The sequence below is a fragment of the Hibiscus syriacus genome, unplaced genomic scaffold, assembly GCF_006381635.1.
Source record: "Hibiscus syriacus cultivar Baekdansim isolate YM2019G1 unplaced genomic scaffold, ASM638163v2 tig00111129_pilon, whole genome shotgun sequence".
Classification (NCBI taxonomy): domain Eukaryota; kingdom Viridiplantae; phylum Streptophyta; class Magnoliopsida; order Malvales; family Malvaceae; genus Hibiscus; species Hibiscus syriacus.
The window spans coordinates 739,133-754,544 of NW_024062990.1; positions in this window are offsets into that span (position 1 = coordinate 739,133).

Here is a 15,412-nt window from a genome sequence, read left to right on the forward strand (position 1 = left end):
TTTTGTATCTATAGGTGCATTCTCTAGACAAACGGAGACAGAGACATGAGTTACATAATTGATTTATTGGTTGTAATATTACAACAATAAATATGTGCATAATTACCTGTAACGACTGGAAAATAAAAGGTTGTCACCTATGAACTTAAACGAAAAATAGTCTAGGTTCATAGTTAAAATACACAGAAGAAACCAGTTATAATATCTGTTAAATTACAACAATAAAATTCTGGAAAATTTATCATGCCAATTCAGAGAAATTATTCGTTTAACACTTTGAAAAATATTCATTTTCACACTTGAGAAAATGTGTCTATAAATACAGTATCAAATATTCATTTCAATTTTCTTAAAAATATTTTCCTTAAAGAAATTCTTACGAATTTTCTCCAAAAAGAGAAATATACGCATGATACATATCAAAGACAAGTAATTACCACGACCACTACCACGACGAACCGAACTGAGCTGAAAAGGTTGGAATGACGGCAGCGGCGGTGACACGCATGTACGAGAAAATTATCTAGCCACATTTAATATGAAGGGGAAATTGTGTCCCTTTAAATATATTTCCAAAGGTATATTCTAATCCAATATGGGATAAAAGCCTTTTTTTTTTGTTTTTATAGCATTATTAATATTCTCCACTAATGCGTAAGAAGTATAATTTTTGAAAAATAATTTTAAAACACGTGAAGAGCAATAGCGAGACTAGTTGCTTAAGCACTAGTGGACGTACCTTGAACTAGTGTAAAGTGAAAATGAGTAATTCTTTTCTTAACTAAGTGAACAAGTCTTAAACTTGTTAAGATAAGGGTGAACTCATGACACACGATTAACCTCATTCATCCATCAAAGTCCATAATAATTCAATAATATTATATATATATATATATATAGCCTAAACATCCTTAGGATTCTAGTAAGTGTGTTGAAAACATTTTGATGTTTCGATATAACAAATTAAGTTAAATGAATTTTAAGATTTTACAAATTATTTTCTAAGTATATTCGATTTAATTACTCGAATATCAAATTATTACTCCAAGTCTTTCAAGATCAATTTAAAAAGTACTAAATGTGTAAAATTGTGTTTTATACTTAATATATTTTTGAAACAATTTTCACAAAGTATTTTGAACCAAAATCAAGCCTAAAATCAATTTTTCAAAGGAATGCACCGATGCACCAATTCATGCATCGAGTGCATCGGTGCACCAATGAATAAATTGAACATTGAATGCATTTTATGCATCGATGCACATACCATGCATCGATTCACTCAGGGTTTTATGAAAACATCGAATGCATTTGATGCATCGATGCACAAGTCCTGCATCGATGCACTCAGGTTATTTTGAAACATCAAATGCACTTCATGCATCGATGAAATCTTAGTGCACCAATGCACTAAGGGTCTAACTGTCAAAATATTTGAATTTTACACTTGATGCACCGATGCACCTTGTGTATGCATCGATGCACTGACGCTCCCAGCTGATTTTATTAATTGTTTTCACACAATAACGGCTCTATTGACTCCACTAATAATCCCCAACGTTCAGAAGTGATCCAAGGAGTATTTAAACAAGATTAGAAGCCATTGATCAACAACAAGGAAGAAGAGAAGCTAGAGAATCAAAGAGAAAGCATCAAACCTCAAGTTTAAGCATTTCAAGCCTATTTTCATTTAATATGCATTTTGCTTTCAAGAACACCATTTGTGCTCTATTGTATTTATCTTTGAGTGTTCTTTCTTTATTCTAGAATTGTGCAAACAATCTACCTTGTGAGGTTTTCTTGTAAGTTTGCGAAATTTGTGTATTTCTCTTTGAAAAAGAGTGTGCTCAAGAATTTAGGGTATAATTCTTGAGGGAGTTGTAAGGTTACTCTTTATCCTGAAAGGAAAGAAAAAATTAGTGAATTTGTTGGAAAATCCTTAGTGTGGATAGCTAAGGTAGTGGACGTAGACTTTGGTTGAGAAAGTCGAACCACTCTAAATCGCTGTACAAATCTTTTCAATTTTCTGCAAAAGCTTCCACCAAAATTTTTATTGCCAATTCACCCCCTCTTAGCTAATTCCATCGATCGATTAACCCAAAAATTGGTATCAGAGCCTCACTCATTTGAAGGTTTAACCACCTCTTGATTCGATTCGGGAAGAGTTAAATCGATAAATATGGCGCCCAATTTCGGTTCATTCTCCATGGAAGAATCCAGACTAATTGACGTGCCTCCACACTTCAACGGAACAAATTATCGTCGTTGGAAGAGGTTTATGATGATATTTATCCAAGCATTTGATATGGAAGCTTGGATGATAATCAAGAAAGGATATTCCTCTCCTACGAAGAAGACAAAGAAGTGGAGTGATCAAGAACGGAAGAAAGCTCAACAAAACACAAAGGCTATGCACATGTTATGTTGTGCAATTGATCATAATGTATATAAAGGAGTTTCTTCTGGTTCAAGTGTCAAGGAGATGTGGGATAAGCTTGAGGAGATCTATGGAGACAAGGAAGAACAAGAACGAATAAAGGTGATGTCTCTATTAGCTCTCACAGAGCCAAATGTATCTTCTAGCTCAAATAGATTAAATTCAAAATCTTTTAATGAGTTAGAAGATGCTTATGATGAATTATTTTCGGAGTTTGAGGCCATGAACTCCAAATACAATAAATTGATTTCTAAATTTATAGCTAAAAATGATCTTTTTTTGAAAGCCAAACTAGATTTAGAAAATCAAAAAGAAATTTTGAGAAAGGAGTTAGAGCTTTCAAAAATAAAATCTGAAAACTTTGAAAAAGAAATTTCAAATTAAACAAACTTCTTCTAGAAACGAAAATGGATTTTGAAAATAAAAATGAAATCTTGAAGAATGATTTAGAGCTTTCAAAAATGAAATTTGAAAGTATTGAAAAAGAAAATTTCGATTTGAAAGTTAAGCTAGAATGTTTAACAAAAGAAAAAGATATTATTTTAAATAATTCATCTAGTTCAATAATGACAATATGTTCACATTGCCATTATCATGGTCATAAGGAACATACTTGTCCTTTAAAGAAAGAAAAACGATTTAAAATTTGACAACTATGGGTTCCAAAAGGAGCAAGGGCATTGAAACTAACATTCACATATCCAAAGCAATTTGGATACCAAAATCTACTTAAATGTCTCTTGTAGGTGTGTGGGATAAATAGTGATGAAGATGATGATATTCAAGATGCTCTAGCCACACATGAAAAAGGAATGGGTAACCTCTAAACTTAATGCTTTTATTTTATTTGGTTGCACATTTAGTTTATGCATGCATGAGGTTTTAAATGTTGAATAATTGTAAATGATTATGTTTTATCTCATGTATGTTGAAAAATATCGTATGATGAACATAGTAATTTTTGGTAATGTTTTATAAACTCTAGTTCATCATATTAATTTTTTGTCAAAATTGTTTTTAAAATGTAATTTATATATCTTTGACAATTGATATCGATTTTTCAAGAACTTTGGTTTTGCAAAATTTTGACCTTAAATTTTTCTTAATGTTTATGCATAGATTTTTTTTAAATATTATAAAGTTTTAATGCATAACATTTTCAAAAACTTTATGCATGTACTTTTAATCTCGATAATCAACATTGCATAATGTTTTGTATGTGAATGGATTAAAGCATAATCCGATTAGATGAATTTGACAAAAGATACAATGTCTTATTTTTAAATTAAGTGTTTGCAAAATTGATTGACATAGCATCTATTTTGATTATGCTTGTATGCTTGTTGGTCATAGAATAGGAAACATTTACATGGTGCATTTAGATTCCATAGATATGACTAATTTATGCCTAGTTGCTAAGGATGAGCATGATAGTTAGTTATAGCATAGGAGACTAGCACATGCTAGTATGAGTGTTTTGCAATGGCTAATTCAAGGAGACTTAGTAAGAGGGTTGCCTAAACTAAAATTTGATAATGATAAAATCTGTGATGCTTGTGCTAAAGGAAAACAAAAGCGACTTTCTTTTAAATCCATTAATGATGTATCAACTAGTAGATTATTACAATTGATCCATATAAATCTTCTTAGGCCAACTAGGACTACTAGCTTGGGTGGAAAACAATATCCATTTGTCTTGGTAGATGACTATTCTAGATATACTTGGGTTCTATTTTTAAGTACTAAAGATGAAGCATTAGAACATTTCATCACATTTTTAAAAATAATTCAAAATGAAAAAGGTTACTCTATAACTAGTGTTAGGAGTGATCATGGCACTGAATTTGAAAATCTTGGATTTACTAAGTTTTGTAATTCTAATGGTATTAGCCATAAATTTTCAGCACCTAGAACCCCTCAACAAAATGGAGTTGTTGAGAGAAAAATCGAACTTTATAAGAAATGGCTAGAACCATGCTTTGTGAAAATATTTTGCCAAAATATTTTTGGGCGAAAGCCACAAATACCGCTTGTTATGTTGTAAATCGAGTAATGATTAGGCCAATTTTAAAGAAAACTCCATATGAAATTTTCAAAAATAAAAAGCCCAACATTAGCTATTTTCATCCTTTTGGATGAAAATGTTTTGTTTTAAACAACGGTAAGGACAATCTTGGCAAATTTGATGTTAAAAGTGATGAAGGAATTTTTCTGGGTTATTCCTTAAATTCTAAAGCTTTCGAGTATTTAATAAAAGAACTTTAGTTGTAGAAGAGTTTATACATGTTGTTTTCGATGATAATCCTCTTCCGAGGAAGGATTCTTGTGTGAATGATGATGTAGGCGTTATAAATATAAATGACGTTGGACATGACGTTGGAGAACCATCTTCAAAGGAAGAAATGAAAGATGAGGAAACTCAACATCCTCTCGAGAATCCAACCATTGAAGAAAGGGAAGTCTCTTACCCAAGGGAATACAACTATGTCAAGGATGGTGAAATAATAGGTGATCCATCCAAAGGGGTAACAACTCGATCTTCTCTTAGAAATATTTATAATTATGTTGCATTTATCTCATGCATAGAGCCTAAAAATATTAAAGAAGCATTAAGTGATGAACATTGAATTATGGCTATGCAAGAAGAGTTAAATCAATTCGAGAGAAGTAAAGTATGGACATTAGTTGAAAGGCCTAGTGATAAATCTACCGTAGGTACTAGATGTGTATTTAGGAATAAGCTTGATGAAAGTGGTAATATAGTGAGAAACAATGCTAGACTTGTTGCTCAAGGGTATACTCAAGAAGAGGGCATAGACTATGATGAAACATACGCTCCCGTAGCTAGGATGGAAGCAATTAGAATGTTATTAGTATTTGCATATTTCAATGAATTTAAATTATATCAAATGGATGTTAAAAGTGCATTTTTAAATGGTTTTATAAAAGAAGAAGTGTATGTGGAACAACCTCCTGGTTTTGAAGATTCAAAATTTCCAAATCATGTTCTTAAATTGACAAAAGCTCTTTATGGTTTAAAACAAGCTCCTATAGTTTGGTATGAAAGATTTTCAAATTGTTTAATCGAAAAAGGTTTTTCAAAAAGGAAAGGTTGACACTACATTGTTTTTAAAGCATAAAGGTAAAGATTTATTAGTAGTTCAGATTTATGTTGATGATATAATATTTGGTTCTACTAATGATGTTATTTGCCTAGAATTTTCTAAGCTAATGCAAAGTGAATTCGAGATGAGTATGATGGGGGAGCTCTCATTTTTCTTGGGACTCCAAATCAAGCAAAGAAAAGATGGAATCTTTATTAATCAAGCTAAGTACGTCAAAGATATGCTCAAGAAGTTTGGACTGGAAAATGGGAAACCTCATGACACTCCAATGAGATCATCAACAAAGTTTGACATAGATGAAGGAGGTAAATGTGTGGATGTTAAATTATATAGGTCAATGATTGACTCTTTGCTTTATTTAACAGCAAGTAGACCGGACATTATGTTTAGTGTTTGCTTATGTGCCAGACTTCAATCATGTCCTAAGGAATCACATTTACTAGTTGTTAAGAGAATCTTTAGATACCTTAAGGACACTCCTAGTTTAGGAATTTGGTATCCTAGAGACTCTAGCTTTAGCTTGCATGCCTTCTCTGATGCGGATTATGGAGGATGCAAATTAGATAGGAAAAGCACCTCCGGTACTTGCCAATTCCTTGGAAATATGCTAATTTCTTGGTTTTTAAAGAAACAAAATTGTATGACATTATCTACCACTGAAGCGGAATACATTTCAGCTGGTAGTTGTTGTGCACAACCTTTATGGATGAAACAACTTTTTGATTATGGAATTGAAGTAGGTACCATTCCTATCAAGTGTGACAATACTAGTGCTATTTGTCTCACTAAAAATCCCATCCAACACTCTAGAACTAAGCATATTGAAATAAGACATCACTTCATTAGAGACCATGTCGCAAAGGAATATGTAGTTCTAGAATTTGTTGATACTTTACACCAATTAGCGGACAATTTTACAAAAACCTTTAGATAAAGAAAGATTTTGGACACTTAGAAGAGAATTAGGTTTAACTGACCTATCTTCACTTAGTGTTTAAATTAATTTTAGCACTTTTAAGAATAAATGAAAAATGCTTATATTAATAATAATTTTTGATTGCATTCTTTGCTTTTAGTTAGGGGGAGTTTATGATTTTTAGTGAAAATTGATTATATGTTCAAATGAAGTTCAAGGATAAAATTAATTGATTAGACATAATTAATTTTCGTTATAGGAGTTGCCAATACCACTAGAGTAGTTTATTTTAGCATTTTCAGTGTTTAAATACAGATTTTTGTCATTTTTGTGCTTAATGCATTGATACACTGAACAGTGCATCGATGCATCCCTTTGAATGTGCATCGATACATCATGAAGATGCACCGATGCACTCCTTGAATGTTCATCGATGCATTCGTCGGGTTTTGGGTTTAAAAGGCTTATTTTCTTATTTGTTTCAAACCCTAAAACTAAACTCTCATCAACCGTGCACCTCTCTTCTTCTCTAAATTCTCCTTTTTCTCAAAATCAACAAGAAATTATCGGATTCTTCCAGCTTTTCATCTACATATCCTGCTACTATCATTAAATCGAGTAAAACAACTTCTCATTCTCATCAATCCAAATTTTCAAGGTATTTTTCTTTTAAAAAAACCTCTATTTTATCATATTTTGATTTTAGAACTAGTTTAGATTAGTTTTAGGATGAACATTATATCGGGCATTGATTGTTTGATGATTACAAACTAGATTTTACAACTAATTTCATCAAAAACTCACAAATTTTCAATGAATTTTTGAAATAAAAAAATCAAAAAAATCTAAATTTGATTTTTAAATTTGATGTTTTTGATTTAATTATGTTGTTTTCATGAAATACTATACATATTATATTTTTCAAACATTGTTTTCTAAATAGTTTTTCAAAACTATGCCCATTAGGATTTGGTTTAGAGAACCTTGAATTATTGCAGACTCAATTGAGTTTTGGGATTAATTAAATTGCATACTTTCGTTTTAAATTGCAGGTTACCTATCCTTTTTCGATTTCTTAAACCATGTCAAATCCTAAACAACCTAGGACATCGTCTAGTCGCTCGAGTCAAAACCGACCTCCTATTCCTCCACCAAATCCAAATCCAAATTCAAATGACCCATATATGACTATTCTGAACTCTTGTTTCAATGTACCTAGTCGGAGACAAGATCTCTACCATAGGTACCATACTTGTTTTGAGTCATACAAAATCCGGAAAGAGTGTATCCCTTTGATCCAAGCTATGGAAGATATGAATTTTTAATATCTTCTCACTCTTAAATCCTTGAAGTTTGATAACCTCTTTAAACTCAAACATATTGTTTATCAACAATTAGTTCAATTTTTTTATTCTAATACGGTATGTGTCCAAAACGAGTGCCGAACCGAAACCATAGGAATTCGATTCTTTTAGGTCAATTCATTTTTATTGACTACGACACATTCGTTACACATTTTGGACTAGATAACTTAGGTTTATATAATGAAAAGGAGACTGTGGTATCACCCTATAAGTCTAAGGATAGCGTTAGTACCTTACCATCTCATCACGATTGATTCCTTCATTTGTTGATCTCTTGATGGTTTCGACCATCCGGAGGTATGTTCTCATCCCTTAGAAAAATAGATATATGGTGGATACATTGTATCCAACATAATAAGAAGATTAATCTGCCACAGAAGTGAGTTAGTATATACCATAAACAATGTTCCTTCCAAGAATATAGAAATTTTGGTTTATGGTTGTCTCCTTAGTAACTTGTTTATCAAACTCGTTCTTAGGGTCAATATTGATATTCCAATTCCTCTCCAAAACTAAAATAATTTCACTTCCTTAATGAAAGCAAGATTGAAAAATTATAAGGAAACGAGCCAATGAGTTTATCGTCCCGAACTCAGAACTTTGAATTATGAAACATTTTGATGTTCATGGATTGTTTTATTTTAGATGTTTGAATTTGTTGGATGATTGGATTTTTGAACTTATATGCTTATATATTTGGTTTGGTTTTAACTTTCATTTTGAGCTTAATGTTTATTTTTGCATCATTTACATATTAGTTGCATTATGACCAATTTTTGCCATTTCACATTGTTTATGAATATTGATTATGAAACTAATGGCTAACCTTTCTCTTGATTTTTGATCTTAGAAGCTTAAGCTATATCTACTTATAATCAATTGGTTGTGTTTTTCAAAACCTTGTTTAAATCGGTTTTAGAGTCTTTTTGATTTAACAAAAAGGAGGAGAAAGTGTTAAAGTAAGGGGGAGTAATTTAAAAATTAATTTAAAAATTAATTTTTAAAGAAAATCTTAAAATTACACAAATGTTTTTTTATATTAACACGGGGGAGATTGTTGAAAACATTTTGATGTTTCGATATAAAAATTAAGTTAAATGAATTTTAAGATTTTATAAACGATTTTCTAAGTATATTCGATTTAATTACTCGAAGATCAAATTATTACTCCAAGTCTTTCAAGATCAATTTCAAACCTTACTAAATGTGTAAAATTGTATTTTATACTTAATATATTTTTGAAACAATTTTCACAAAGTATTTTGAACCAAAATCAAGCCTAAAATCAATTTTTCAAAGGAATGCACCGATGCACCGATCCATGCATCGATGCACCAATGAATAAATTGAACATCAAATGCATTTTATGCATCGATGCCTAAAATTAATTGTTTTCACACAATAACGGCTCTATTGACTCCACTAATAATCCCCAATATTCAGAAGTGATCCAAGGAGTATTTAAACAAGATTAGAAGCCATTGATCAACAACAAGGAAGAAGAGAAGCTAGAGAATCAAAGAGAAAGCATCAAACCTCAAGTTTGAGCATTTCAAGCCTATTTTCATTCAATATTCATTTTGCTTTCAAGAACACCATTTGTGCTCTATTGTATTTATCTTTGAGTGTTCTTTCTTTATTCTAGAATTGTGCAAACAATCTACCTTGTGAGGTTTTCTTGTAAGTTTGCGAAATTTGTGTATTTCTCTTTGAAAAAGAGTGTGCTCAAGAATTTGGGGTATAATTCTTGAGGGAGTTGTAAGGTTACTCTTTATCCTGAAAAGAAAGAACAAATTAGTGAATTTGTTGGAAAATCCTTACTGTGGCTAGCTAAGGTAGTGGACGTAGACTTTGGTTGAGAAAGTCGAACCACTCTAAATCGTTGTGCAAATCTTTTCAATTTTCTGCAAAAGTTTCCACCAAAATTTTTATTGCCAATTCACCCCCTCTTGGCCAATTCCATCGATCAATTAACTCAAGAAAGTGTATTGGAAAAATAGCCCAATGTTTTTCATAGAAGAAGGCATATCCTTCTCACTTATGTTGGTTACTTCATCAAGTTTATCTCAACATAAACCACCTAAGTACGAACTATGAAATAATTAAGAGCTTTTACAATAGCTCGTCCTTAAAATAAATAAGGTGAATTTCTTTAAGTTCATTTTAAATGAACCACCCAAACTATGAGAAAAGAAATCATTAAGAATAAATACTCAACCTATTTAAACGGTGAATTCAATAAGACTTTCTCAAATAGGATCACCCAAACTCTTGGGATTGAATTCATTGAGAGTTTCTTTAAAAACTTATACTTTCTAAAGGTAAGTTCATTTGATCCTTCGCGATAAAATTACCACTCGTCACTAGGTTATGAACTTATTAAGAGTAGATATTCAACCAAAGTCGGTAAATTCATCAAGTCTTTCTCACTAATACTACCCAAATCATGGGCTATGAATTTATTAAGAGCATAACAGCTCAACCTTGTGCATGTACATTATTCGTCATACGGATAGAAGATTATGTAAAATATGAGTCTTTCTATAGTTTCGTTTTCCACATTGAACTTAGATAATTAAGTTGGTTTTCCACCATTAATTCCTTAGCCAACGACCTTTAAGCCCATCCCCCTCGACTAGTCTTAAACCAATTTTTGACTTAATCCCTTGGTTAGCGGATCAACGAGGTTTCTTTCTAACTTCATATACTTTAAAGAGAGTAGTTTATTCCTTATAAGTTTTCTCATACGAATGTGTCTTTTCTTACCATTGTAAGCTTGTCTATTTTCCACACATATCATAGTTTGAGAATCACACAACAAATACATTAGAGGAGAAATGCATGTTTGCTTTGCATATTTCCACAGGATCGTTGCTCTGCCTAGTGTAAAGACTTACCCATTTGTTGAGCTTAGCATCATAGAAACCTTATAGGACTACAAGATATCTAACAAACTCGAGTTTCTAATCCATTATACCTCTAGGGTATTTTAGTAAGCGTTTAAGAGCAATCCAATGTTCATTACTAGGACTACGGGTATATCTACTTAATCTCCTAACATCATAGGCAATGTTTGGCCGAGTATAGTTCATTAAGAACATAAGGCTAACCAATTATTTTTGCATATTCCTTTTGGGGAACACTGCTTCCTTTAACAAAGATGTATACTAGAGTATTAACTTGTAGGGATAACGTCAAAATTGTCAAATATCTTCAATGCTTTCTCAAAATAATGATTTTGATTTAAAGAAAATCCCTTATCAGTTTTAATAAACTTTATTTCTAAGATAACACCTGCCTCTCCCAAATTAGTCATTTCAAATTTGGTAGACAAGAAATTTTTGGTATTGTTAATGGCCTCAATGTTGGTACTGAAAACTAGCATATCATCCACATATAGACTAATAATCACATAATCAAAACCAAATATTTTTTAGTAAACACATGCATCAGTTCCATTAACAATAAATCTAAAACTAAGAATAGTTTTATGAAATTTCTCATATCATTGCTTAGGAGCTTGCTTAAACTCATATAGTGATTTTTTGAGTCTACATACTTTGTCTTCCATGTCGATAACCTCAAAACCTTTTCTCATATAAAGTTCATAATCTCTCACATATCATTTTCCCACATAGTCTCTATTTCGAGAAAGTACTAGTTTATCTTCTTTGAATACTAGTTTAATGCAAGTTTTATTTAGTAATCCGCTACTTATTAAATTTCTACGTGATGCAAGTATATAAAGAATATTATTTAAAGAGGGTTTTATCGAAGATCGGTTTAAGTAAAACCTTTCTTTTACCTAGCACATTAGACTTTCTAGAGTTCCCTACGTAGACTTGTTCACCTTTAGTCATGCTTTCGAATTCGATGATTATTTTCTAAATGCCATAGAAATGCCATGATGCTTTGGTGTCCACAACCCATTCAACATTTTTCTCTACCAGGTTGACTTCAGAGATTATCCCAGCAATGATCTTATTTGTGTTCCCGAAAATATTGAGTTGTGCTTGATTTTCATTCTGGAGGTCAGAGCGTTGTTGAAAGTGGTAGACTTTGTGTGTAACACCCTAAACTAGTACAACACACAGTCGACCAAATAAGGTGTCACACAAAACCACCAAAGTGGCTAACCAATTATTTTCTCAACATTCTTAATTTTAAACAACTATTTTCTCAATATTCTTACTTTAAACAACCATAAACCTTGGCCATTTGCATGAGTAAATCATTGATAAAATATAATGAAAACTTTAACGTCGAGAACTCCCAAAATAAATCATTTACAAATCAAAATAATAAACAGACCACTTAAATTACAACATTTTTACCTCCCCTATTTAGAAACCATAAACCATGGCCATTTGCATGAGTAATCACCATTTTTACCTCCCCTATTTAGCAACCAACGATAGCAGCCCCTCCACGTGCATTTACAACAGCTTCCAGTGCCAGCATCCCCTCCACGTGCAAATTCCAATAGCTTCCAGCACTGCCAGCAGCCCTTCCACGTCCTCATTCAAGCAGCTTCCAGCAAGCATCAACATACACCTTATCTCCCCTAAGACGGCCACCGTCATAGGTGGGTGACTCACCAAGTTACCTTCCTTTAACCGGTCCAAAGGGAGTACGAAGGAGCCTATAAAAAGCCCCATCGACTGAAATTGAAAAAAATGAGAGATCACCAACAACACACAGCTACAAAATCTAAACAAAATAAAAGTGAAGATACCGAGCAGTTTACCCTCGTCGAAGCATCCAAACCACCGTGAACCACCGAAAAACCGAAGGTAAAAATTTAGATCTACAGAGTTTGGGGAATTTTTAGAAAAAAAGGAGTTCGGAATCGACTTTAGGATCTAAAGAGGATTTTTCGGGTGTATTTTAGTAAATTCCGGCCACCATAGACGGTGGCCGGCGCCGGCGATCAGTGCCGGAGTACGGCTGCCGGCAGTGGCCGGACTCTCGTCGTTGAAAGAGATCTAGAGAGAAGGGAGAGAGTTCTCTCTTTAGAGAGAGAACTCAAAATGAAAAAATGAGAGATAATGGCTCATTTGGGCCAATTAAAGGGTATTTAAATCCTCACTAAAACTACGTCGTTTTGGGTAAAAGGGTAAACCCTTTCCGCAGTCACTACAATTTGTAATCTAATCATTTTAGTCACTGAAATCAGTTTATGTGCCTTTTAGTTTCTACTTTCAATTATACTTTATTATATTTTAGTACTGCACCGTAGTTATATATATTTAGGTTAAATATTATGTTTAGTCCCTCATAATTTAGTTAATATTTATTTTAATCACCTATTAATAAATAAGGGCTAATTACATTACTAGTAGTTATATTTTTTATGATTCGAATTATGTCCCTAAATTTTGATATTTTGCATTTTGTTTCTATTATTTTTAATTTTATTTATTTTAGTCACTAATTTTTTGCAATTTATTTTTTATTATCTTTTTTATTTCAATAAGTTTAAATTATTACTTTAATTATTATGTTATTATTATTTAGTCATAAATATATAATAAATAATATTTATTTATTTATTTTATTTTTTTCTATTAAAATCCTATTTATGAGTTTAAATTTTATAAATTACTTTTAAGAAAAATGTTTATTTATTTTTCAATATTAAGAAGGGGAAGTCTTAAAGCAACTGGATGTCCGTTTTCTGGTATTTTTAAATAAATAAATATTTTAAATTATTATTTTTAGATAAATGTTTTATTAATATTTATTTATTTATTAATATCGAAGGAAAGAGCTGTCTTAAAGCACCTAGAAGCCCTTTTCTGATATTTCTAAGTAAATAAATATCTTATTTATAAAATAATATATATATATATTAATATATTTTTAAATTTGAAATAACAATATTATAAATTAAATATATCTTCAAATTTTTAAATTTCTAAAAATAGAGACAATTTATAATTAATAAGTACTAATTTTGGGCGTTGTGGGGGTGCTAATCATTCCCCAAACGTAATCGACCACAAATCCCTTTTTATTATTAAAAAGAACGAATCTTTGGTTAAAACGCAGATCATTTTATCTTTTAACTGATGTTTTCCTAGAAACTTTTTTAAAAGATAATTTTTAGGTATTCGACCTACCTGACTCAAAAGGCCGATGGCGACTCCCAAAAACATTTTAAAAACCATTTATTCACATCACTTTTCCCGCCGAGTAAAATTTTCGTGCCCGGGCGAAAACCGGTTACGACAGCTTGGCGACTCCGCTGGGGAACTGTTCAAACTTTAAAATCAATTACAAATTGTCTCTATTAATTAGAAATTAAAAATTCATATATTTAATTTATAATTCTTTTTTTTCAAAATTTTTATATATACTTATTATTTTTATAATATTTATATATATTATTTTCAAGTATTTTATTTCATTATTTATTGTCTATCAGAGGTTTGAAAATTTCTCCTCACACACAACACTTGCATTGCATAAACATAGGCTTTATAATCAAGCTTGTCCCTTTTAAGTAGGAGTGAAAGTGACGTCTTCGTGAGAATTTATTCTCCGTGTCAGACCTAGCAAGTAGCTTTCGGGGTTCATATACTCTATGTCTTCGTGAGAATTTATTCTTCGTGTCAGGCATAGAGAAATGTGTCCCCTCGAATTGAACTCGATCCACTTAAGTCTGTGATGGACTAAGATTGAGGGTTTGGCAGCCCAAGGGGGCACCAACAAGGTCAGTTCGAGTACCTTTACTCCTAGAACTGAAACCCTGTATATAATAAACCCTAGCACTTCACCTGATCTATGAAGTACTGAAACTCTGTCCATAGGTGTACACAAAGGAGAAATAAGCTCTAGCTTTTAATTTATTTAATTTATTATTTTTCTCTCTGAATAAATGCCTGCGAACTAGTAATCATGATGTTAGGTTAATTTTTTCAAACAAAGCATGGAACTAGAAAGCATGAGGTTAGGATATATTATATACCATGATAGGTAGAATATTTTCTTTTCATTAATTGGTACTTACCAATTTATTTATTTCCTTTCTCATTTTTATTTTTCATACATTTTGTTTTGTTTTAACTTGTTTATATTGATTTCTTTTGTTTTGTGCATGTATTACATGATCATGGCATAACCAAAAGGTGTTGACTTGAAAGACTGTTCATCAAATTGGAAAGCAATCGTAAATGGACAAAAAGTTTTATGATCAAACAAAATATAATGCGGCCAAGGAAAGACATCCTGAGGAAACTCCGAGGATAGAAGCAAGCAATGCACACAGAGATCCTGTTATATTAATACCAAAAGTACTCCACAAAGATCTTTCCAGATTGATACCAAAAGCAGTCTATGGTAAGAGTATCAGTCAGGGCATTCAGAGTAGAGGAGGTTTTTATGAAGCTCAAGCATGTTATTTGAAGGACTTGAATGACCAAAACAAGAAATTGAGCATAAAAGTGGAAACCATGAATGAAGATTTCCAAAAGATCAGTCAAGCTTTTCAAAATGCTGGCATAGGAGATACCCCAGAAGAGTGGATAACAGGGGTTACCAAACTGAAAAAGAATTGCAACATATATGA